The following is a 27964-nucleotide window of genomic DNA, read 5'->3' as shown; positions in this document are numbered from 1 at the left end:
TGATGATATTTAGTGACCACCATATTTAGTGGTCCTTATCTTAGCCCCTGAACATTTTGTTATATTTTCTCTCCCTGTCCAGTTGCAACCCAGAGGGGAGTGATAGAGAGGCTTTGGTGGGTGCCTGGCATCTAGATAGGGCCAACCCACTACAACCTCCAAAGACTGTACTACACCTGAGTCAAACCATAGAGTTCAACCACAGTTTTCCACTGAGAAACCTTTGTTTTTAACAATAAATGGTCATATTCAGACCCTCACCAGAGTTAAGCATCAGATGCAAAACTTTTTGCTAATATTGCTAATGTGAGGGGAGATTTTCACAAGTGTTCACAAACTCCCACTGTGACATATTTTGAAAGGGACCATTAGTCAGTGTACACAGTTCTTAGGACTCTAACCAATTAGATCTGTGCCAAAATAGGAACTGAGCTTTTATGAAAATCAGCTCCTCACTGTGGTAATTAGCAGGATTATTTTCTTTTTTAACTGCAAGAGTTGAGCAGAATTATTTTAACTTGACTTTGAGACCTACAGGCTCTATTTCCTGTCTCTGAAAGAAGAAAAAAGCAAAGTCATACCCGCATTTGTAGACTGTGATGGAGTTCTCTGGTGACAACCATATTTTGACTCATGGTGTGAAGATCTTTCTCAGCTCTGGTTAGGATAAACTTCTATTGGGAAGTGAGACTTACCAGCTTTATCTCCAGGGTATGAATTTTTGGGGCTATAATAAACATAGATTATAAACTAACTGGAAAAGTTGGTTTTATTGCATTTCCACATAATAGAGCACAAAAGCACTTCACCAAGGAAATCGGTTTTACAAAGCAGTATAGCATGCAATTTTGTACATAGGAAGATCACTTGAAGCTATACAATCTGGAGCTTCATTCAGAGTACGGTTGGATTCAGGCCCATGGTATGATCCACTGTGGAGAGGAGCCTCAGAAGCTGAATTGAAGTGGGATAAAACTTGGATGTTTAAAAGGCCCCAAAATCCAAGCAGAGTTTTGATGTGGAATTATGCTTTGAACAGCATTAGCAATATTAGCAATCTTTTAATTATTGTGTGAACCTCTTTGGGCAAGCCTGGAGTCAGGACACCACGCTGGGGGAGTATTCAAACAGAAATGATACATTCAGGGTAATAAAACTCCCATTGTTTCTATGTCCTATAATAAAGCCTGTAAACCACAGATGCGATCAAGACCATATTTTGCAGGGCACTGCACATACAAGCAGGATGAGACAGGCTTTCTGCTCACAGACCATGAGAGAGGGAGGGAAAAGGGTGAGGATGAGGGAAAGGGACTTGTCTGCATGCCCAGCTTGGCAGGAGCAGAGCCCAGCTCTGCTTTGTCACTCACAGCCCTGAAGAGTGGGAAGTACTTCCCAGAAGTACCAACTGCGGCTCAGATGGAGATTTTAGGTTCCAGTTACAAAAGGAGGCCTTAATGGGCAGTCTTCTTTGCTGGCTTGGAGCCTAGTGGTCAGAAGAGGTCTGTCCACTCACATGAGCAGATGTGCACACTTAGAATGTGGCTGGGATTTTACCAACCACGATGGGCTGCACCTGGTCCCTTGTACTGGGACAACAGGAAATGATCTACCATGTGTCTGTCAAGCTACAAGGGGAACTGATTTCTGGTATAAAACCACAGTTCATACAATTAACTAATGAGCACATCTTTGAGTTTTTCACCTATGTCTCATTTGGCATTGATGGAGTAGTTATGCTGATGGAGTAGTTATGTGGAACATGAAAACTTCCATGTATGTTTTGTGCCACTGCCAAACTTTTAGTGGTATCACCATCCCTGAGGCAGACTTCTAATACTCAGGTTTCACAACAGATCTCTGTGGATTTCTGCCTTTTTTGACAAGTGACAATTGTGTCAATACCAGCCCATTTGGACACAGGCAGAGGAGAAATCTCCCAGGAGACTGGAGATAGGTGCCGTATACTGAGTGGACTTGTGTTAGAGCAACCCACTCACTGGCCAGGAGGCATGCTCATACCTTCAGTATCATCTCTGAAGACCTCATGGCCACCACTGAATTTTGAGTGAGTCTTTGGCTAATTTTGTGCTTTAAGGGAGGGGATGGGGGCATAGGATAAGAACCTTCATCTTTGCTGCGACAGCAGAGCATTGTAGCTCAGCCCTGAGATTGTGTATTATGGTTGGTTGGTGGTTTTGCTTGTGGTTGTTTTGCTGGGTTTTTTTTCTTTGTTTGTTTGTTTGGGGTTTTTTTGGACATTGTTGTTGTTTTCTTTTGTTGGGGTTTTGTTTGGTTGGTTGGGGGGGTTTTTTTGTTTGGTTTTTTGGGGTTTTTTTCTACTTTGTAAGACAAAACCATGATGGGGAGAAAAATGTCTTATCAACAGATCACAGTGGTAGTGATATAGGACTTTAACTCAGGAGGGTGTATCTACATCCCTTTTATTTCCTTAAGGACTATATTGTATTCTAATGTGAAAGGTCCAGAAAAGGTCCACTAACTATATTAAACACTGCTTCCAGTACAACTTTAAATTAAAAGTTTGATTACGCAATTACATGATAACCTATAAGAGATGGGTAAGAGGGGGTTACAGATTCATTTATCTTGTGGGTCAGGATACCACCACCAGAGATATTAAAACAGTTTATAGGCTGTATGACTCATTCTACAGAGGAAGGAACACACTTAAAAATAAAATTAAAATTATGTAAAGTGAGTTACGGTGGGTTTTTATCTGGGCATGTTACATCAGTGCAAATCTATGGAAATAAACTGTCAACTCAGCATGGCCCCTTTAGCTATTTCTAAGTAGTCTCAATTAATACATAAAAACTGAAAATCTTAAATACTGGAAAATATATTATAGACATTATCATTCTTGGCATAATAAAAATTAAAACCAGAATTTAACATAAAGCATATTTTACCACATCTAACTTTAGCTATAATTACGAATTCTCACCATTCCTTCACCAATAATTTCAAGTATTAGCCCAAGGCAAAACCTTTTTGGCATTCTCCTTATATTACCCATCACAGAATAAGTCAATTTTAGCACCCAGGTTCTTCCATGTGCCTTTCCTTGAGGTGAAATCCTTAGCTATGAAGTGGCTGTGGCACTTCAACCAGTTTTCCAGTGATCTTCATTCAATTCCAGTCTGTAACCAAGCAGAGCAAATGTTTATGCACAGAGCCGAAACAAATCAGCACTGATGCCACCACTGAGAACCGAGTGACCTTTGGCAGAGGAACTCGGCTTCCAAGGTTCAGCAGGCAATGAGGATTAATTTTATGGTCTGGACAGAGTCCTGAATTCCAAGCATAGAAATTGGATGTTTGTAATAAGCTATTTACAGTTGCAGTTCTATTATTTTTATTGGTCCTCAAGGACCCACAAACAATGCTGCACATTTTGGTCACCATCTCCTAACTCATTGTGTATTCACTGTCTCCATAAATAGATATTGCTTGTTGGACAGCATCCTCCATATCTCTCTCTCAAAGCAAGGAGCCATTGGGATAAGAATTGCAGAGGCTGAGAGTGAAAGAAGAGACACGGTTTTCTCAGCTCCCACATGGAGTGGCTATAACTCTGTCACCAGGGGAAAAGCTGGGAACTATAGGAACAACCACAGCATTTTTAGTAACACATATTTGCAGAATGTCCAAAAGAGGAAAATTCTGTCAGAACTTAGAGGATAAAACACTCTGATGAAATCTTTACACAGTGTTGCTATCAAAGCCTTTCCTCACTTCTCTCTGGTACCTGAATACCACAGACAGGATATTCAGCCCATTTTACCTTTGCTTGCAGTTTTCATCTAATGTATGAAGCCCAGTAAAGCTCTATGGAAAACTCATTCTAGGTAGATGAATAAATTGTGCTGGTGTATGAGGTAAGAATAATTTTTCCTGCATGCCCACCCTAAAAAGCTGCAGAGTGAGGGCCTGCAGATGCACAGTTCTGCAGTCTTGGCTGGAGCTAGCATTATTAACCTGAACTCTGCCAGGCAACATTTTACAATCACTCAGCTTTTCTTTCTCCATGAATCTGTAGAATCTTCCAAATGCTAAGCAGAGACAGTATAGATTTATCAAGCATTAGGCTGGAAAGCTTCAAATACAAGGAATGTCTTGGGTCACCTGCAGGTTGAGCTGCAAATTTGGTCCATATACTGCTATTTAAAACTCTTTTCATGAACCAGTCTCACAAAGTGACTGATAGGTGTTTTATACTGTAATAATGTTAACTACATATTAAAGCAAAAATGGACAAGGACTGCAGCAAACACCAACAATTAATTTCTCAATCAGAGATTAAATTTCAAAGGAAATATTTTTTTCCCCCACACTTTCCCATTAAATCACAGGGGACACTAAGAAAGAACTGGGATGGGTAGAGGAGTTGCTGTATACTCCAGTCCAAACTTGTGTCATCATTATATTATTGTCAGTATGATATCTTCTTGGAATATAACAGGAAAGAAAGAAATAGCATGTGAAGAGTCCAGACCCTCAGTCTGTAGTGTTCAGAGGACCAGAGAGAGAAACCCACAGTCAATTATTAACCAAGGTCAATATTTATGGCACAGGGAATCATTTTAAGTGTACATTATTCATGTAGAGACATGTAATGAGCACTTCATGCTTGAATAGAGAATGTATATACTGGGATAATTTTAATAAGAAAGCTCATAGGAAACAGGATATATCTCCTCGGAAATGGTCTATGTGTCTGTCTGTCTCCCAGTCTTGCTCCCATTGAATCAGTCAATATTTTCCACCATTACAATTCAGGATCAGAAATATCCTTCAGCTGGAAGTTTGTAAGAATGGAACGAGATGTTTTAGATTTTGGTTTTGAAGCTCCTATTTATGCAAACTGAATCCAGACTGTGGATTTTTCTTGAAAAATGGTAATGTAACCTAAATTATGTGAGGAACTCCAGCTATCCATTCCACAGACCCAAACAGACAGAGGCCACTGCTGGGAGCATTTTCATTGCTCAGTTTGATGAAGTTTCTGAATCACACTTCCACTTGCTCCATGAATCCTTCCTCCTCCCAGAGTGGTTATCAAGGATAAGGATGTGACAAACACTCTTGAACTAGGAAATGACAGCTTTGCTGAAGAAACAAGTGGCTGGTTATATGACTGTAACATATGAGCCCTTGCATTTGGGATTTGGCTTGTATTCCACACATTCATACTGCATCAGTCATTCACTGAGAGTCTGCTCTTTATGCTGTTGCTCTCACAGACACAGAGGAGTATCACAGTATTGCTGAGTCAGGCTTTAAAGGAATTTAGGCATATAAAGATGCTGAATGGCTTCTAACAGGATTTCCAAATATGCCTAAGCACACAGCTTCTGAAAGGCACCTCTGAAAAACCCAGAAAGCAGCTAGGTGCACCTTAAAGTGTTTGAAAATCTTGTAATTGAAAGCAAGTAAATTTCTTGCACTCTTTACCTGTGATTTTTAACAGGGGCTGGAGAGCTTTAAGAGTTCTGGTCTCTTCAGTTGTTGTGTCCTTTGAAAATCCCGGCCTAAGACCTTATCCATTGCCAACAACATCAAAGAGAGGAAGCTCAGCAAAGTGATTTAGAAGTTGGTACTAACAAGCACTCTAAATCAATCCAAAACATGTCTCATGCTGGGTGACGTCTGCTATTGATCAAAGGGACAGGACAAGTCAAGTCAAGGAAACATGATTGGGAAAATAATAAAACAGCCCCAATGAATGTTTCAAGGTTTTTCTTAGCTTGAAGGATGGCACTAAAGTGCACTGCTGGCTGAGGGGTGATCATCTGTGGGATACTCCCTAGACAAAGAGGAGACATGGTACATTAGAGGGAAAGTAAAAATGAATTTCCCTCCTCACTACCCTTTTTTTCAATCTACAGTTTATTTATGTTCTTAGCATTAAGCCTATATACAACTAATTCCTTTCTGACAGAAATGCATTGCTCACATAGCACGGTAGATTGGTACTGTGTAAGGACCTGGCAAAGCAGTTGGTGTGCCTGTGAAAAAACTGTGGGAGATACTGCCAGCTCACAGATCTGCTGATGGAGTCAAATAGCCTGGACAGGGCAGAGAATTCGGGAGACCTGCTTCCAGAACAGGGCTCTTCTCAAAAAGAATATCTATATGGGTCCATCTTACCTAGAGGAAGTTCTTTTCCCTGAGGTCACTAAAGACACCTACTGTCTCAAAGGAAGGTCAACTATTGTTTTATGCATGCTGGATAGAGCTGTGTAGCTTCTTCTTTTTCTATAAGAACTGAAATTCTGGTTGAGAAACATCTTACTGGCATGATTTCGGAAGGCCACCCACACTTCCCTGTATCTTAAACCTCTGTTCTTAACATAGGGGTAACATGTCTCCCCCGGGAAGAGGGGGGAAGGATTAGGTTACAGAGTTACAAACATCTGCAGAGAAGGAAGCACATGAAGCATGTATGTTTTACAGAAGGAGCTCAGGAGATGGGGAGAGAAAAGCTCTTTGTTTCCTGGAAGGACAGATCTTCACGCTCCAGGGCCAGATGAGGAACGGGATGCAAGGTCGTGACTGAGAAAGGTGAGATGAATAAGGGCTGAAAGACTCCTGATGTGATGCGACTGCAGGCTGTCCTGGAGATTCCACCCCTCCAAAAGGGCTGTGGGCTGAACAACATTATCCTGCACTGGGAGACACCGTGAGCAAGGCCAAACCAGCAGCCCCCCTGCCTCAAGTCAGTGTCTTCTCCTGGGAAGACTATAGCCAAACTGATCAGTTTGCACAATTGCTGCCTTTTTTTTTTTTTTTTTTAATAACATAAAGTAGTTAATGAATTTTAAAATAACAACCTTAAAGCTGATCCAAGCTATTCCATTGCAGCTGTAAGAAAAACTACACTGGTCCAGCTGGCCTGCTGCAGAATAACTCAAGACAGCTGGAGACATGGTTAAAGGAACCTAGTCCTCCACAGCTGGGACGCCTAATGAAAAAGTATCGTGTGACGATCCCAGAGAATTGCTACTACAGAGGAGAGAAACCCTGGAGACAAGGGAAAGATAGTCTTTGAGAGGTGTAAAATTCTCACAGTCAGCCAGAGAAAGTAGTTGTGTGTACAGGAGAGCCAGCTCAGCCTGGCTTCCTATGGATTTGCCTGTGGTAGATTCGTGGCTGTCTGATCTGAAACAGATGCCAAGCGATGCTTTTATCAAAGCCAGGGAATTAAAAATATCTCTCTCCCAGAAGGATTCTCTTCTGAGTCTTTCCCCCAGTGAATGGATTAATAGCCTCCATCTCTCTCCTACCTGTCTGCCTGAGACTTGCAGGAATTTGCTACTGCTTTGTGTGACTGAAATGAAAAGAGTAAGTGGGTTAAAAATGCATCAGATTGAGGAAGAATACACACAAAGACAGAATGTGATATACTTGTTTAGGAAAACATGCTGTAAATATAGCTGATGTTGAACATGCCATCTCCACAACGTATTACCTCTTTAGCCTCTGAATTTTCTTCCCGGTCTGGACGATTTTTTTCTTATATAAGAGTGGGAGAGGAAGGACAGAACTGTGCATTAAGGGCACTGAGGGCTTACAGCTGGCAAAAACAAACCTGTTATTTTCAGCTACTCTAAAGAGCTCTGGATAAGTGCAATTCTGCAAGCTGCCTGCCTGCCCTAAGTAACAGGAGTTTCACTGGCTTGCATCAGCCAGCCTTTGGCTCTTCTTATGCTAACCAGGCCAGCATTATTGTATTACATTTAATGAAGCTCCTTATGTCATTCCAGCCTTGCTTCCTTTTTCTGATCCATGTGCTTTCCCTCCCTCCCATCACCTCTCCCTCATCTCAGCTGGAGTATGCATACGTGTTCTTCTTCCCCTGTACCAGACACCACTGCAGTGCAGTGCTTATGATTACAAATCATCTCATTAAAGCCAGACAGCCACTCAGCTGGATGCAAATTACTGACCTCCTCCATTTATGAATGTCAGATTTTTCAGGGTGGGAAGGGAGGGAGGAGCAGGGTGGAAAGTGTTCCATTAAATGGCATCCATCAACCCTATCACATTTATAAGCTAATAAAAAGGCTAAAATGAAGTTCATTGGGACTGGCTGGATCTAGTATTACCGGCTTGTTCAATGAAATATTAATAGAAACAAGACATGTCTCTGTGTTGGAGCTAGTTAGGTGAAAGGATGATACTCATTGATAAGTTACTGCCCTGTCCATTCTTCTGAGTGACCTCTTCAATTTTCTTTCTGGTAGTGTTAATCCTCCTCTACATGTGACAAGACAAGGCTAAAACACAAGAGGTTCTACTACTGAAGAATAAAGACACATATTTTATAGGGGATCAAAAAGATAGCCTCAACTTGCAAGTCACACCTAATATTTTGACCTTTTTCCAGCATCTGTGAACTTTGCTGCCTTTGTGTAATTCAAAGGCAGAGCTTTGGCTTTAACTGGTAGAGGAAGACATGTCAGGGAAGGCGTTGAACCTGAACCCTGAGGAAAAAAATGCAAACTGTAAAGAAGAATTCAGATGATGAAAATTCTGTTTAGCTGCACGGCAGGAGAGCTTGATACAGGCTTGATCGGGCTTGACAAAGGTTTTCATATTTTGGTGACTTCTCAGTTCAGCTGGTTCTTAGACTTACTTTGAATTAGGAATAAATATGAGCTCAAACAATCTGCTGTTTGCTGAGATACCTAGGCAACATGGACATTCATATATCAAGGCAATTAGCTCAACAGATCCAGACAGATAGGGCCAAATAGCTTGAACAGAAAAGCCAAATAATAAACAGGCCTGCACTAATCTCAAAGATCTACAGATGGTCCTTTCAGGTTGCATGAGCACTATAGCATTAGTAGGGAAGGAAAGTACCAAATGACGTCTGTCCTATGGCTGAGCAGATCATCTCCATCCATGTTAATATCAATTAAGCACTTCTCACCATCACTGAGAAACATTCTCTTCTAGCCAGGGCCACCCACCCAGGCTGCTGGGGGTCTCTGCAATTACTGGGAAGGATCAACTGTAAAAGAGAATGAAAATAACTAAAGGAGGAGATCTCTTTGAGTCACTGCAAACGAGTTTCACAAAGACAGAAATATACACCATAAAATTTTTGTTCTACAAATGTCTCCTCCCAAGATAATGGCCAGTCACAAGCTTTTAGAGACAAGAATAAATGCACTAGAATATATTCCTTGGCAGAGCCAGGCAGATGCAATGATAAATTAGCTGGCGGGTGGAAGACTACCTACTGTGTAGAGAACAGGTTGTCAAACAGATTCATTTATGGCTGTAAGAGTGATCAGTTGGGTTCTGAACGGTTAGTGGAAATAATTATATCACATATAAACAGCATGTTTCTTACAAAGAACAGATATGCCATTGACTAGGTAGCAGAAGCACAACTTGTCACTGAGCAAATATACGCACAATAAATTTAAAGCTTAAAATAAAATCCTTTAATATTTTCCCAAAAGAGTTCAGTTCAGAGGAGAGCTCAAGCATAAGCAATGTCAGTCAGAAAGGTAGCAGTTACAATGAAAGGCTGGTGAGAGGTTTATAGCAATATATTTATATGTTTGCTTCACCCAGAGGGGACAAGAGCCAAATGAGTCTTCAAAAAACAGTAGCTATTGCACACAGAGACATCCATTCGCCAAGTGTCATGCTGCAGAACTGCTTACAGCCAAAAAATACCCATTACTACAGTGAACAGATGTGAGCAAGAATAACAGGAAAGGAGAGCTGCTAAGAGAAGTTCTGCAGTGATATTCAGAATAATTCAAAGTACAGTAATACAGGCAGGGAATCTCTCCAGGCAACCGTAAACCAGCCGTATCTGCACAAAGCGTTTATATTATTCCCATGTTTTTTGCAAACTGCTGGCATTTTAAGCCATCTTTCAGGAGTAGATTGATGGAGTTTGTACCCCGCAAAGATGAACACAGGCAGGGGGAGGAGATAAACACCCTTTGAGCTGTATGAAGGATAGACAGCACATAACATGGCAATCTGCACTGCCTTATGGTTCTGGCCTGGCTGGGTGTGCTGGCCTCAAGGCAAACAGCCAGTTTGAGAAGAAGCAAAAAATGGAAAGGGAAGCATAGAACTGGTAGATCATAAACATTCTGGTGTTTGGCAGTGATAGAACACCTGATTTACTGGAGAAGATAGAGGATCTAGTTGTCTGGGTTTGGCAGAGGAATCCCACAACCCTTTTTGGTCTTCAAAATCTCTTATCTAAGAAAAAAATGGTTATGAAGTACTTTGAAAATTAGACATGCAAAAAAGATTGATGTGAAAAACTGCTGGTTTGAGACAGCCTGTAGAAGATGATGAAGAGTTTTCTCCTCTTCAGATTTAGCAAGCTAATTTTCACAACAGAAAATAAAGGTTAAATTGTAAAGCGAACAATCATATGGATAAGTGTGTAGTCCAGCAAGTGTTCACTGTCTGCTTTGTTCTTTCTCCAAGGACAGCCAAAGAAGCCAGACTCTACCTAAGCTACTATCTGGCCTCATCAGCACAGTATATGTGCTATATCCAGTGCCTGTGTCAAGGAAAATCTATTAAACTGACAGTGACAAATAACCAAACCTTCCCTTTCCAAGGAGAGTCTTGCTGGTGTTGTCTTTTGTCCCAGAAATTCTTGAGTCCTATGCTACAGCTGCACAACTTCAGTAGGAGCTCTGGAGGGTAGCCTAAACCCAGCTTGAAAACTGGGGACAATTAGCAGCATTTCCCCAGTCAGAGGAGGGATTTGAACCTGGAGCATTGACATCCTGGACGAGTATTTCAGCCACTGACTACTGTCAAAGCATGGCTGAGGAAAGAAGGTTGTGGAGTGACCATAAGAAATTGACCAGAGGAAATACACAGGACTTGTCGGGGACTCAAAAAAATGAATGCAAGCATTTACCTTTGGGGTAGTGCCTCAGCTTCAGTTTGGGAGTGAGGACCCAGGAGTCATGCATCTTGCCCCTGCCCACTCAGGCCCTGCAGTTCTCTCCTGACTCTCTCTCAGCTACACACTGTAGTTCTCTGCTTAGCCTACAACCTGCTTTGAACCCCACTCTATGGACATAACCTCCCTGTAAGCTGCGTCCTGAGCTGAGCTATGTACAACACTGGGCAGACAAGGTGCTCACTGGACCTTACCAGGCTACTGAAACTGGTCCCTGATGACAAAGCAAACTGACCTATGTTCCACAGAGGTCCAGATCTTGAACCACCAGTCTACACAAGCACACACATGCATCTTTTGATGAGACAAAACCTTTTTATTTTAACTCTTCTTCACCAAATGCCTCTAGGTAAAAGGGAGCATTCCTACAAAATGCTGACCTAATAAAAGATGGGGTCCCTGATTGAATAACTTTGCAGAAAGAAGAAGCTCATAAAATCACATAGTGATCACTTTGGCCCAATTTTTTTTGGTGCTTTGTCAGTCATTTACTATTCATTACCAGGGCAATTCTCCCATTGAACAAGTGAACTAAAAAAGAACATGCTCTCCATGAGCACCTAGATTACATTTAACCAAGGGCAGACAAAATAAAAGAGGGAGGGATTCTACATATTTTCCAAATTATTTGAATGAATATACACCTGAAAAGGCTGGGATAGATGCATTTATGTGGATACTGATCTACCAGGCTTACCCAGACTATATTGACTGCCAGAATTTTGAGCCAGCAGAAGAAAAATGCATTGATGTGCTGAAAAGTGGCTGGAGCCTGCGTATCATGCTGAATATCTGCACATGGAATCATAGCCTAATTTGGGTGTGAGCCCAGCTCCAGAATGCTTTTCAGGTGCATTTCTTCCAAGAAGGGTTTGTACAAATATACACCTGGTATGGTACTCTATTTTTATCTGTGCCTTTGCTTAACTGTACAGAATGTGCTTGGCTGATGCAAAACCTGCTGAAAACTCTGCCCAGAGTAATGATCCTGCAGCAGACATTTTCCTTTCTCCCTTTGTTTTCTGTATCCTTTCCCCTTTTCATTTTGGCTATGCCCATCCCCCCTCTTTCCCCTCAATGAGGTAATGTTTATCTGATTTTGTTTGCACTTTAGTATCAGATGATGACCCTCTCTCCTTCACATCATCAGCTGACTCTGCCCATGATGCCAAGTGACACAATTGGGTGACAGCAGAGCAGTTACCAGTAGTTGCATCAGAAAAGGCATGTGACACCTGCTCTCAGGAATGAAAAGAGTGAGCTCACACTGAAGGTGACTCAGCAACGCTTCTTTGCTGCTTGTTATAAAACAGACTGGCACATCTTTATCAGTCCTATAGCCCTTTACTGTAAGAGGATTTGAAGAATCTTTACCTGAGCCAAATGGCAGAAGCAACCTCAGCTTATACAGACTCAGGGTATTTCTGTCTGCGTGTTTTTATAACCCCACGCTTGATGAGACTTGCAGTTTCACTCCCTGATGAGTAAGAATCTCAAAGAGCATGAAACAGCTGAATCATTATTCATCTTCCCAGTTAAAGAATATACAGAACAAGTGGGAAGGAGGAGGCTACTGAAGGCCAGCTACATATTTCTATTCCAAACATTGTACATTGTTATCCAGTAGCCCAAGATTTGAGAATTAAACATAGGCAGTGCATAACTTTTTTCACATTTTTCTTCTCTTGATACAACATCATGAAGAAATCATCTCAGTGATTACTTCATGTACAGAATATACCCTCCTGCGCTTTACAAAGTTTGCATAAATGAAAATTATGAGCTGAGAGTGTACTTTATCTTATCTACACCTATACATTATATAAATTCAGCCCTGAGGAGAAGAACTCAGGGATACTGGTGGATGAAAAATTGGACATGAGCCAGCAATGTGCACCTGCAGCCCAGAAAGACAACTCTATCCTGGGCTGCTTCTTCAGCACTGTGGGCAGCAGATCGAGGAAGGTGATTCTGCCCCTCTGCTCTGCTGCAGTGAAACTCCACCTGCAGTGTCACATCCAGCTCTGGGGCCCCTGAGGAAAGAAGGACATGGAGCTGCTGGAGAGAGTCCAGAGGAGGACCATGAAGATAATCAAAGAGCTGGAGCACCTCTCCTATGAAGACAGGCTGAGAAGGTTTGGGTTCAGTCTGGAGAAGTGAAGGTTCTGAGGAGACCTCAGAGCACCTTCCAGTACTTAAAGGCAGCTTATAAGAAAGATGGAGGCAGACCTTTTTAATGGGGCCTGTAGTGATAGAACAAAGTGCAAACAACAGTTTTAAACAGAGAGGGTAGATTTAGATTTTATATAAGAAAGACATTTTTTACAATGAGGGTGGTCAGATACTGGAAAAAGTTGCCCGAAGAAGCAGTGGATGCCCTGTCCCAGGAAGGTTGGATGTGGCTTTGAGCAACTTAGTATAGCAGAAGGTGCCACTGTCCACGGCAAGAGAATTGGACCAGATGATCTTTAGAGATCTCTTCCAACAAAAACCTTTTTTTTTTTTTTTTTTGATTCACAGTTTCTATGGTTGTTACACTTTATATTAATCCTTATCCGATCCCACTGGGGACTGTTCTACCATTGGCACAACAGAGTCCAGACCAAAGTGTCTCCTCTGATTACAGTGCTTGTCATCCTCACTCCCACCTCACACTGAATGGGAGGACATTGGCATGTGGGTTAATCACGATAGTTGAAGGCTGACATCTTAACTGGGTGAAAAGTGTGGGAAGTCTCCCGAATACACTGTCTCCAAGTACTGTCTACCCTCATAGGGATGAGACAGCACTAACTTTGCCTCATTTTAGTCTTCATGCAGAAGAAATGGATATTAACCTCCTACCTTATTCTTTACTATGACTTATACCTTTTTATGCTTCATATTCCAAATTAGTAAAACAAGGATGAATTAGAACTAATTGAAGTCTCAACTTCTGTAGCTGTAGCTTAGTGCTATAGGTTAACAATAGCTGAGCTCTCAGAAAAGCCCTTGAAGCCTCTAAAATACCCTCACTCTTACACATTAACCAGACAAAAATGAAATGACAAGACAAGACAAAAAATTTCCAAGCCTCCTCGTATCTCCATGACTAATGTTATTGCTGTTGTGGAAAGATCAGGGGGAAAGTGAATAAAAAATATAAATTATATTTATGCTTTTCATCCATGTCTTGTTTGTTTTCTCTTTATCGTGCATTGTATTAATGAGGAGGATAATCGTTATTTAATATCCTCTTCCAAAAAAGGCACTCAACCAAGGCATATGAGGGCTTGAAATAATTAGGATGATATAATTGGGTACATTATAGAGGGCATGAAATTAACTGTAGTTAAATTAACTCTTCTTTCTCACATGAGCATAAAGGAAAAATTGCCGAGAACACATCTTTTTCATACTAATTGGAAGCAGAGTCATGTAGTATTTTATCTGCCTGAGTTTTAAGTCTGAACCACAGTTGTGCTTGTACATTCTTCTGTTGAACACTACCTCTAATTGTGGTCAGCCTTTGTTCAAATCTCCTGGACTCCCTTCTGCCTATAGGCAATACTGAAATTAAGCTTGCTGCATAGTGCTATAATCTCATTTAGGTCAACAACTGGATCAGAGTTTTCCAAGAACATTCAAATATGTCAATGATTCATTAAACCAGGACTAGAGCAACATTCCTGTTTCATGAGAGGGAGTATTAGTGACCTTTTTTCACAGTAGAAACACTGGTATTTAATCTCCTGTTAATTCATTCCCCATGGACCTGCTCAGCCACCCTGGGGCGTGTCTGAGCCTGGTTCCCCTCAATGTGCCTGATTCTCACCCAGCACCAGGCTGATGCTGTGGGGTGGGCTCAGCCTGTCTCCAATCCCTTGGACATGCCTGGGACTGTCCCCTGCCTGCCCTGCTCCCTGGCCAGGGGCACTGGGGTGGGCCCTGGCTGTGGGACCCCTGTGCTGCCAGTCCCCTGCAGGTACCACAGGCCCAAGGAGGGCTCAGCCCCTACTGCACCATCTGCAAAAACAGCAATCTTCTTTGAAAGACAGATACAAACACGCTTAAGACAGATGTGTTCCTTCCAGAAGCCACATTTTAATATCTCATTGTTAAGAGACTCATTGTATCCAAAAAATAGAGATGCAGCTGCTGCAAAAAAAAAAAGATTAAAAAATTTAGGTTGAATTATTATCAGCCAAAAAAGAAAATGGAAAAAATGAAAATAGTTAAAGGCTTCTGTCAAAATTTCAAAGTGAAATGTTTTCATTTTTTATTTCAAAGAGATATTTCTTATTAAAAACAATTTCTTATTTTGTCATTACTTTTTATTTTAAAAACCTTTCCTTTCACAGCTTGACTAATTGATGACCCTTCTCCCTAAAAGTAAGAGGGATGATTCTCAGAGATGCCTGTGCCTAGATCCATGTGTAGGTGTAGCTCTACAACTTTTTTGGACAGGAAATCAGAGATACACTGAGCTCATAACAGTCCCCCAGAGGCCTGAAAGACCTCTAGGAGTCTGGGAAAGCCCTGTTTGCAGAACTAGTACTCAAGAAATTACAATTTCAACTGTTCTTTTGTACTTTTTTACCCTTCAGAAATGGAAATTTCAAACCATTGAAACATTATTTTTATTAATGTAAAGAGATACAGCTGGTCTAAACATAGGTTAACAGCAGAAGTGACAATTTAAAATTTTAAAGTGAAGGCTTTGCTGTTCAGGAGGTGAAAGCAGCTGTTTTGTATGAAACCACTTATTACCTCATTTGTAATTAGTATCATTGAGAACAACATGCTGTGGTTGTCCAGGAGGGCTCAAAACATAAGCCAGAGCAAGTACTTGAAATCCAGCCACCCTGGACCCATCCCTTTCCCAAGAGGAATTTAACACTAAGAGATAGAGTGGTTGGTTGTAAACAGGCAGAAATGCCTTCAGTGGGGAAACAGCCAACATGAGAGAAGACCAAACTGTTCCACCTTGATGGAATGGCAATTTTCACCCTATTAAGTGAAACAGTGTTGTTCCTGGATATGAGGATGAGAACCAGGTAACCCAGTCTTGTACTCTTCACCAACCTAGATAATTGTTTCATTCATACACATAGTTCAGAAAAGAAGGGTAAAGGTACCATTGACTCTCTCCATCTTCTACTACCCTCCTTCCTCCTGGATCTCCAGCATCCTACCAGATATGGTAATGTCCAGGCTTTCTCCCTCTCTCATTTAAAATCAAATTGTTATCTCGTTCTCTGAACTTCTGTTCCTCCTTTTTCTTCTTACTGGAGGTATACCTTTCTGGAGATCTTAGTAAGTACTGTAGAGATGTCTGAAAACTCCATTTAAGGTCCTTCCTCCTCAGTGTCACTATTATAAATAGTTTAAAGTCAACGAACAGCAATAGTAGCCAAAATAACTCAGATGAGAAGAAAAAGTTAAAGAAATCTGAACCAGATATTTAAATGACATAAAGTCTAGATTACAAGAGAAGGGCACACACGAAAGTAAAAGACAGCAGTAAATCACATGCATTTCCAAAGGTGAGACTTCAGTGAGTCAATCTGTATGCTAAGTCATTCAAACATCGAGGGGTTTATGGTGATTTTTTTCCAAAGAATAATGCAGGATGTATCAACAGATCTTCAGATGGTTTAATTTGTGTCAGTCTCCCCAAGACAATGAAGAACCAATGATTGACACCAACTCAAAACCTGATGTTCATTTTGAAAGTGGATGCAACTGTGTGTGCCTAGAGCTCACTGAGGGTTTCAGTCAGGCTGGCTGAAGCCAGTCTCCCATGTTCAGGCTTTGGGGTGTGGAAAAAGCAGCTGACTTTTGAAAGAGCTTGGCCAGGACAGAAAAGAGGCAAATGAAAAGTAGAATCAGTGGGAAACATTAGGAAAAGAGATCAGGGACAGCAGTTAAAAGTGGAGTGTGGCAATTCTTGGAGTTAACACAAGAATGTGAAGAAAGAGAGGAAATTCTGTAAGGGGAAGAAATGAAGGGACAAAATTAGAAACTTGGGCTTCCATCAAAAGTAGCAGCACTGAATGCATGAGGAGGGGAAAAAGGAGGGAGGCAAGCATGAGCAATTGGTCAGCTTCCATTTGCTTTCAAAATTGTAATTTTGCAAAGGTGTCTTAGTATCCAGTACTGCAAAGGGATGACAACAGGTTATGTTTGGCCCATGTATACTTTTCCTCCCTGGGTTTTAAGATACACTGTACCTTACTAAGAGAGGTGACATGAAAAGTGTTTCCTTTATGTATCGGTGGGGTTTTTTTTAAAGGGTGAATTGAGAAGAAAAGGCTGTATATTATTATAACTCAGCCTCAAATGCTGAGGAAGACGATACCAAGAGTCTCCCCCCAGCCCTTGTTAGCTAGCTTCAGTGTAAATCCTATAAATACTTCAGGTTTTCTCCCCTCTAGAATGAAGCTCTGATTCCTTTACAGCTTGAAGGTACTCCCCATTTCCTGCTTCTGTGCCAAAAACATCAACATGTATGGAAGTGTCTGGCAGTGGTAGATCTGAGACATATATGGCAGCATTACAGTTTGCAGTCAACTGGGGACACAGAAATCAAAATAAAATTTTTGCCTCTCCCAAGACATAAGATTGGGGATATATTAGGCACCTGAAAATAACCTACATCATCACAAATACACATGTACAAATCTATTTTACAATGTTTGAGCACAAAATCACTTGAAAGCTTTCAACGTCTTCCCCAAGACAATGTTTGATTTGATGATACATAGGTTATCTAAAAATAATCATCTCTCCTAAAAGTCAGAGATCTACAATATGCAAACAGAAAGCTGCAGAGTGTCTCCAACAACGAATTGATGTCATGCTGACTTTTGTTTTTGCAGAACCCTGGCCTGGCTATGAAGGTCACCACCTCTCATGATTCTCTTTGCATTCACTTGATTTAAGCAAGAACCCCTGAAAATCAAAAGGTATTTGAGTATGGAGGTCTAACTGACTTTTCTCTTTAATGTGCTTGAACACTTTCTTAGGATAATTTTTATCATGCTCACAGATGGCAGAAAAGCTTTTTCTTTATCCTTCACTGTGACCATTTAGAGTGAATCTAAATGGAAAGCAAAATGATGGATAGCAATGTGAAGAGGTAAATAATCCCAGTATACGTTCCCCACTTTAACGTGTTTTGTTTGCCTGTAAGAAAACTACCCATCACTCCTAGCAGATCTAAGTTCTTCAGCAGAAGTCACTGCTAAACTGTCCTTCTTTTCATATTTAAATCTCAGAATGTGTTACAACCTTATAATCATCAGGAAAAGAACATAACACACAGGATTACGAAAGGAGAAAAGTAAAGTTATCTGAAGAAGACAGAGCCACTGAAAAAGAGGTATCTGAATCTTGGTTTAGCATCAGTACAGTAACCTTTAGCCTTGTAGAAAAGTCTACAGCTAGACAACAAGATACAATATGTTGATTATAATCACTCATATTCCAACACCAAACCTGCAAATGAAATTATGCTTTGATGGAAAACTATCACAGTTGACAAACAAAACTATTATGTGTCACAATATGTGTCAGAAATAATTTGATTGCTCGAAGATAAATGGACATAAGCTGTCCATGGGCTAGAGAAGATCCATGACTTTGCAGTGAAGTAGGGGGAAAAGGATGAGCAGATTGGAGCCCCGACCTCTCCCATACTGAGCAGGTATATTGATGTCTGATTGAAAGGCCAAACCCTTCTCTTTTCTCCCAAAGATGGTTGTTAAAACAATCAGTTACAAGTTGTAGAAATTTTTGCAATTGAAACAATACCACAAATTTTCTGGTCTTGAAAGTTTATAGAGCTGATGTAGAGGCAGCAGTCACATCTTCACAGGCAGGTTCTTGCCCTTTCAAACATGCACTAACACACCTTGGGTTTACGTGTTTCAGGAAAATGTTGTTTTTCACAGTAGCCAAGGAAGGACATTGCCAGGACCTGGAGCTTATTCTACACCACCTCACCTCATTTTCCAGGAGTGGGGGAAGCCTTCCAGGTCAGGCCAAGGTTTAATATGTAATACCAATAAGGTATTATTGGGCTCCTTTTGGCAGAGAGGTGAGCATATGAATCCCTTACCTATCTTCCACACATTTGTTATTAATATTGTCGCTGTCAGGTTAATATCGTTGCTAACAGAAAACTATTTGTTTTCTTATCTCATTGCTGTTTCCAGTAAATTGTTCTTATTACAACCTGCAATATCTAACTTTTGTGCCTTCAATTCTGTTTGCCATCCCACCAGTGAGAAAGCACCGCATGGTTTGGAGTGATTTCAGAAGCTACACTAAACTGGAGAACACCACTCCTAAACCACAGCACCCATAAAGGTATCTAAAAGTTTTTTACTGAGTCCATGGGCTGAACTCATCCTCTCTGGAAAAACAAGGCCAGTCCTCAAGGTTAAAAACCACACAATGCACACTATCCAGTGCACAGGCACTAAGTCACCAAGAACTACCAAAATACAAATCAACACATAAGAATTATAATATAATCCTGAGGAAAACCTCTATTAATTTAGACTAATCCTATTAAATTCAGTATTAACTAACTGTATAAGATTTTATGGGACATACATATCTTAAGCACCTTTCATGACACTGAAATGGGTCAATTAATTTTCAGACCCCCACCACAGACATTAAGAGAATACATCCCAAAGTCAAAGTCTGAATAAAAGATCCAGGAGAGAAAGAAAGAAACTCAAATATTTTGATTTACATTTTGATTTATATTTTGGTAATTGTTTGAGGTTCCCAGGCAAACGACAGGCTTAAGAGGAAGTCACATTTTCATAGAACTAAAAGCATCCATGGACAGCTTTCCATAGACAGTGGAGTGATGTGTTGCATATACATTTATTTTTCATGGAAGTTGAAAGCACATTCATCTAAGTCATTTCTGTTATATTCTCTGACAGCTTTTGAAAATTGCCAGGCTAGTTTTTTGCATTTGATCTTTCAACATTATTGGAGGTTGTATAAACAGGAAGCAATGTATAGCTTCAGCATCAATTAAGATAATTCTAAACAAACACACTGTGACAGTGCTGTCAGTTCCCTGTGGTGCGCATGTTCATGGACTAAGATCACATTGCAAATCCACTTCTAGTGGAAATGGCAGTCCTGGTGTTCCTCCACTTATCTGCAGCTCTGGCTACGTTAGTGACCCAAGCACATCCGTACCATGGACTTAAATACTGCGCAATGTGGTCATAAAGATTAATAGTTGTTACAGTACCTGAGGATGGTGGGAAGAGGGGTTTAGCCATGTGGATGCTGTTCTACTTGCCCTTAGGGCCAAAGAATATTACTTGACCTACTTTACTTCACAGTAGCCTGCAGTTCTTATTCTTACCAATCACCACAGGATGGACCACATAAAGCAGATGGGCAGAGGGCGAACCGTGCCGAGCTTCAGGAGCTCTCTGGGTCTTCTTGGGTTTATCAGTGCCTGTTCAATAATGAACAAGAAAGAGAAATTGGGTTGGGATGGAAGGTGGTGATCAGTAGTCCAACTTAGTCATTAGTCATAAAGTGGCACTCCCTTGAAGAAGTAAATTGCATAGATACTCTGAGGATTGATCTCCCAAATAAAAATGTATAAATTGAATAACAAAAGACATAGAGAGGTATTGGAACTCTGGAGGCTGAAAATTTCAGGCCTTCTAAGGTGAGGGGTGCTGACCATCAGGCAAGCACCACATTTGACTTGAGGCCTTGGAACAAGCTTCCGAGATTGAGTGATGGCACATGGGTTGTGGGTGTGTAGTTTGAATAATATTGTGTGATCTCACAGGGTGAAAAATTTAAGATTTAAGATTTAATACATAGTCATGTGTGTGAGTCAAGATGGAGGATTTTGGATGTTGTCTAAGTCCTTCTTCACCTACTTCTTCCTTCTTCTTCACAGGTTTGGGTGGTTTTCTGTAACTGGGTGAAAAAGGTCTTTATTGCAGGCCTTGGGTGGTCATTATTGGGTCAAAAGTATAGATAGTATAGCTGTAATCTCATTATTGGGAGATTATCGCTTAAATAACTTGGAAAGAGTTAGAGGTACTCCATTTTACCTCATTTCTCTAACTTCCTGGTTAGAACTCATGCCTCGTGAGTCTGTAAATAGATAAGAAACAATAAACATCCAAGTCCAAACATGAAATCTACATTTCCCATGTATTATTCATCTTGATCTTGGCAGAGAAAAAGAAACCAGAACCGTCACAGGGAGACAAACACCATTACATTTCTGTGCAGAGGCTACAAACCCTTCTCTAGTCATCAATTCCTTCCATTGTTTTAGATGAGAAATAAATTCGATATTTCAACTCTGAAGCTGGTAGGAAGTTTCCCACAGCTTTTGATTCAATGAGCTTTTGATTAGACAATTCTTTTAGCTGTTCAAGTCCTGTACATTTACTATGACTGCAAGTGTGTAACATTGGCTTCTCATATATCTCTGGAGGAGAGATGTCTTTCCTGGCATTAATTCTAAATGTCAGACTAAGGCTCTTTATGCCTTCCCCCACTAGGCCTTTACAAATTGGTTGAATGTGATTATATCAATAATTTCCACAGCATAAGTCTCAACAACATTCTGCAGGGGGACTTCGCAAGTGATTGCTTTCCAAGAAAACCATGAGGCCTTCCAATCTAAATAGATGACTGGAAAAGAGCTCCACTTACTCTATGTGGGTGCTTCCCAAAAGACTTGGGTGGACAGGAAGAGACAGAGTGCGATTTCTCCCTGCTATAAATCTTGTGCAGACAGGATTCTTCTTTCATAGCTCTTGCAATGGGCAGTCTGGAAAGGCACAAAGGACTGTTTTGTAAGCAAGAGACTGCAGAGATGCTCAGACTGCCCAGATTTATACTCATGTCTTCTGTGACCAGGGCCTGTTCACTGGGGGTTCACATGTCATATATGTGCATTGTACACAGGCGCAGACAAGTAAGGACATTTCATGCAATGCTTTTTATCCAGGGAGGCAAAGGTAATACATCAGCCTATCTTAGAATCGAAACTTGAAGGCAGGAAGTTTTTTCTAAGCAGTTTCTATTGTCTGTTTTCCCTTCTTCTCAACCTACTGAGTCAACCTCCAACTACAAGAGAGGAACATAGTGTGCAACCAGGTCACAGTGAAATGGAGTTTGAAAATATTGTCCAGAAGGAAAAAATTTGATTTTTATCTCTTCCCTAGAAGTACTTTTATAGATTTATGGTACTTGATGATTAAAAATGATGCAACATGTCATATGTGGATATGTCTGCATAATGTATTACTCAAGAGACACACAAAAGACATGCCCACACTCTGAGCCAACCAGAAGCCATTCAAACCCAGTTATCCCAGCTCTGGGCCTCACTTAATGGGCCTCCACTTTTCAGGAGAGCAAATCAGTTCAGGTCCAGTGCTGAGATAATGGTGTGTGTCCAGCTTTTGGTTGCTCTGCTTGGAGCACAGGCAAAACTAGCTTAGCTCTGGTCACTGTATACCATGTTTCCCTGCCCACAACAAACCCATTTGTTAAATACAGAAAATGTTAGGACCAGGGTAAGGGATGTGTTTACTTACAGCAGATATGAAAAAAACTGTTTCATAGTTTAGCTGATTTTTTTCCAGTAGTAACACACTCTTCAGGAAAAACAATACAGTGAAAAAAGCCTCCTTTTTTTTTTCTTTGTGTTTTGTGTTCCTTACACCATAAAGCATGTCAGTAATTGAAAATAGAAATTAAAAAAGGTGATTAAATTTCTAATGTCTTTAACCTAGCTTTGGGAACAGTCAGGATTTCAAGAGCAATTACTTTGAAGATTTCCCTTAGAGTGAGGTTCAAGACTTCTAGAATAAGTGTGTGTGGGCATGCATGAGCAGTTTTCTGAGTAACTGTTTAGCAGGATGTAGAATACAGATATGCTGGGAGTTAATTTGGCAAGTAGAAACAGTGCACTAAATGTCCCAATGGGTGAAGAGTGGAATAGAAAGTTAACACTCCATTGCAGCCTCATATTTTCCTTCCAAAAGCCACATACATCATCTGGAAAGAGTCTGTACACACCTGTGGTCAAACATGAATTTTTTGTATCTTGAATCTTACATGGACTTCAGAGCTCATCTGCTCAGTCTAATATCTCATATCTAGATCTTTGTTAAGAATTTCATGACAGTCTCATAGTACAAGTATGTATTACTGGACTTGAAGCTGTGCTTCAGCACAAATACAGCTTTCATTTAAATTTGATGCTTCTGTTTATTTTTTAGCTGCTTGAATACAACATCAAAATGTAGAACTCTTAGAAACTGAAGGAGAAAGGTTCTGGTATGAATGATCTAGATATAAAACAGTAGATTGACAAATCCAACCTGGGATGAGAGAGTTCACCTCTGAAGCACTCGATTAAATACCAGGAAATCTGTTTGTTTTTCCTGGCTTCCAGTGAAAACTTCAGCAGCAGTCACTTGACCCAAGAACTTACCAACACAAACATGTTTGCATGCATACTTACATGATTACTATCTTTGAATTCAGTAGGCAGACATGGGAATTAACTGTTTGCTGGATCAGCACCTTCACTACTATGGTTTACACCTTACCCATGTTTCACTACTATGGTAGAAACAAAGGCAGCAGCCTCTGAGGTGTCATATTGCCCTGCAGACACAAAACAAAAATATGTCATCTGTGACAAAGACATTAAGCACAGACTGTTAAATTGCTGATTTGCTAGTTTCTGCCATTTAAATTGACATGCAAAATTTTCCCAACTTTTCTCCCTGATTATATGCTATCTGTGTTTTGCTCTGTGTGAAGAAAAGAAACCCACACTGTTTACCTTGTGCAGCTTCTTCATGAACACATGATCTTGGTTTTGTAGGCAGTATCACAGCAGTTCCCAAGGGAATGTTTGTATGCATAATAGTATTTATCTAAAATCCCCATAGCATTTTTTTATCAGATCAGTGCTGAGCATTTCCATAAGATCTCTAGTATAACACGATCAATATCATTACACAGTTCTATGTAAGGAAGACTTTTTTTTTTCTTTAGATTAAATGAAAAAGCATTTTTGTATTCTGAACCATGTAATCTTGTTACAATGAGAAGAAATTTATGCATCAAAACCCATTAATGTGACTGAGAGGAACACAAATAAATGCTCATGTATCAATCATTACTATAATTGTTGTTATTATTCAGGCTGATTTATAGACGACTATTGCTTTTGTGTAGGAACTTAACAATCAATTAGATTTGCCAGCAAAATATAAGGACTCCAGCACTGGTGAGTATAGAGGTCAGTGGACAAATTATCCTACCATGGACATGAAAAGCTATGGTACCAGAATTTATATGCACAAGTGGTTGACATGCTGTTTTGACCATGGACCAAATCCTGTGGTGTCTGTTTATTATTTATAAATATCTTAAAGCTCACAGCCTCATTCAGATTTGGGCTGCCAGAGACAGAAGAGTATAAGACTGCTTAGCAGTTGAAGTATGAAAAGCTTCAATGGAAATATACAGATCACAACAACAAAAAAATCATTATTTAGCTCTTCTAGCAAATGGTAAAATCTCAAGGTTTTTGAAGTAGGACAAGAAATTCAGCCCACTTCAGTCATTACCTTAATTACTTCCCAATTCTGATTTCTGTGAAAAGGTGATTAGCAAAATTTGGTCTGGTACATTAAAATATGCTGCAGATGAACAGAATTGTCAGAGATGAGGATATATGCCTACAAAGAATACAAGTGAATGCATGATGCTGTCTGTAGTCACCAGCATTGTTGTAATTATTGCAATGAACTTGACACAAAATGGACTTGTGTGAGTATGCAGGATAAAAAAACATACTGTGATGTATAACCAGAAAAAAATTTAAATAGCATCCACTCCAAATCCTGGTATTGATTTTCTAGTAGTTCCATTAACATGATACTTCACATAAACACTCTACCACTCTGAACATTTTGGGAGTGTAAATAATTTTACCGCTGTAATCCTGGTTGACAAATCTCACATGTTTCCTGTATGGCCATGAGTCAGTATACCTCAAAGTTGTTGTGTATTTTGACATGGGAGGCTCTTAGACACAGCACATTTTCCTTGTGTTTACTGCCACCACATTCTGAAACATGATAATGGCCATTTGAATCAATCCCGGGTGCAGGCGTGGGGCATGAACCACAGCATTCCTTCATGCTGCCACACAGTTCCTGATGTATATCAACAATCCATATCTGAACATAGGCAGAGTTGTTTTGAAGAAGGACATAATTGATTGCCTTGTTCTATCATGGTTGTAAAACCTTGTAAATTCTTTTTACACCCTAGATTTCTTTCACCTGGTGGCACAATAAAATTGATACAATCTGCATTTAAGAATTATAAAGGTCTAGACAATAAGAGTATGAAGAGGAAAAGGAAAGACAAATCTCAGGATCAAGAATCAGGTAAGACATTCTCTTACCACTGCCAGTGACTTCATGCCTGACTGCAAAGCAAGCTTGACCTCATGAAAGGAAAACAGGAACACTCTGCTCTGCCTGCATGTCAGAGATTTTCAGGTGAAGACAATCTCAGCACCACTGAAGGCAGGTGGTAGTCTGCAAAGTCTAAAGGAAGGTCTTTTTGTCTACTAAATGAATCTCTAGAATTATCTGATCAAAAACATTCTTCCAAAGCAGTAAAATTTCTTGCTTTAAACCAATTAAACTCCATGGGATCATTCCAAGTGAAATAGGCTCTGGCCTCTATCTTCAGATAGGCAGTTGTAAACAGCTGGTAGGTAATTTCTGAATGAACGAGAACTAAAATACGTTGGAGATTAAGGCCTGGAATTTATAGACAAACTTGTTCCCTGCCAAGAGCTAAGGCATCACTCCCAGCAGCCGGTGCTGTGCCATAACAGGTTGCCCACAGAAGCTGTGGCTGTCCCATCCCTGGAAGTGCTCAGGGCCAGGCTGGATGGAGCCCTGAGCAACCTGGTCTGCTGGAAGGTGTCCCTGCCTATGGCAGGGGGTTGGAACTGGCTGATCTTTAAGATCTCTCCCAACCCACCTATTCCAGGATTCTGTGATAATATCATAAAGTATGGCAATCACCATTCCCAGGCATGGGTCCTTTTGGGTCAAGTAATCCAAATTTGATGCTGCCTTTCATGTTTACACATTTACTGAGATTATTGTCTCTCTACCATTGTCACTACCATTTACATCTGTTATGTAAAACGGATAAATCTTTGTCTCCCAAAGCTGAACGAGAAATGCCCATTTATCCTGGTGGTTAGGACAGGTGCAGAAAACTTCATATAGTTCAAACTGAGCAGAAGAAGGATTTAAAAATTGAGCCTGTATCTCAGACATGAAGTTTTACAACGGGGCACTGGAATATGAACTGGGATATAATTCCAATGCTACTTATCAAATTAATGAGTTTGGGAAAATGAAGGAGCAGGACTCAGGACTCCTTCACAACAGGTTCCCCTTGTGTTGCCTCATCTTTTTTTGAAGATCTCTAACAGGAGGGATACAAATGGCCTTATTCCAGTATTCCCCTGGCAAGTCAAAACAACCAGTCTGAGCCCTGGCAAGGTGATGATGCCCACACCATCTGCCACAACCTGGATGGATTTTCCATGAGGAAAATAGGCAAAGGGCAGAGGACAACAGCATCCCTGCCCCTTCATTCCCTCTGCTCTTCTCAAAGGGGCACAACAGCTGCTGGGCTTCATACTGTGGCTGCAGGTGAGTGACAGCTGTCAGAGGAGCCCCTGATGGGTTCCTCATCTCCAGGGATTGGGAAGGAGTCTGAGTTTCAGTCTTCACAGCTCTGAATTGACAGCTGAGTTCAGGAAGAAATAGGAAACTTCACTGTTCAGCCCATGATGCTGCCAGTGAACTTAGGTTTTGGCAGCTGGGGAACTAAGAGGAGAAAAAAAATGGAAACATTGATTGATTTTAGGTGTTTCAGAGGTTAGCTCCTAGTGTAAAGAAGACTGTCAGAATTTTCTCCTAGATTTAAGCATTTAATCCTGCAATGTGAATCTCAGTCTGTAACCTCCTTTGTGTTTCTTTTTTTTTAATATAAAAATTCACAAAAATAACTGGTTACAAGTAAAGTAACACCACATAAGATTTTTGGTTTTAGTTGTCAGAAAATCTTTACTTGAAATACAGTTGAATCCACTTAAATCAATACATGTGAATAGAATACACCTATTAAAAAACAGAAGGCAAATTACAAGTATAACTCAACTTTACAAAACTAATAAAATCTCTAAAAGAATTTTAGCTTAAGTCAATAATCATGATGATGATAATAACCATATCAAACTCTTCTGAGCTAATAATTCTTAATAGCTAAAAAAATTAAAATATACTTTCAGTGAACAAAGGTTAAGCACTCAGCCAATTTTAAATGTGTTCTTGATGGCTGGAAATCAATGGGTACCTTCAGGCAGATATTGTGTATAAACATACATAAAAGCAATGACTAACACAATATTACAACTTGAAAGTGCCCAGTAGGTGTGTCTTATCTACAATGTTATCCTACTGCAAAATCACAGGCACAATTTGTTGACTAGGCATTGACTGTTGAGCAGCAGAATTTCTCAACAGAGAGGTGTTAAACAAGGTTCAAACCCTGAAGGCTTTGAACAAAATATTGCCACTGAAGTCAACATGAAAAGATGGTGGGGGGGATGGTTCTTGTCCTTTAAAATCATTCTTCACCAATCACAAAAAAAAAAAAAAAAAAAAAAAAATCACAAAAAAAATTTCCCTAAACACCTCTTCTGGCCTTGATTTTCTATTATTAAATCCCACTTTATAGGCAACAAGATGCAATTCAACTAAGTACTTAAAATACTTTGGCAATCAAATAGGGCTAGTTCTTCATTAGTAGCACTGAGATCAGCTATAAAATTTTATTGAATATCTGCAGTTGCTG

Source organism: Sylvia atricapilla, chromosome 1 (genome assembly GCF_009819655.1).
Source record: "Sylvia atricapilla isolate bSylAtr1 chromosome 1, bSylAtr1.pri, whole genome shotgun sequence".
Taxonomy (NCBI): Eukaryota; Metazoa; Chordata; class Aves; order Passeriformes; family Sylviidae; genus Sylvia; species Sylvia atricapilla.
The sequence above is the reverse complement of the archived record's forward strand: the minus strand, read 5'-3'. Positions refer to the sequence as shown.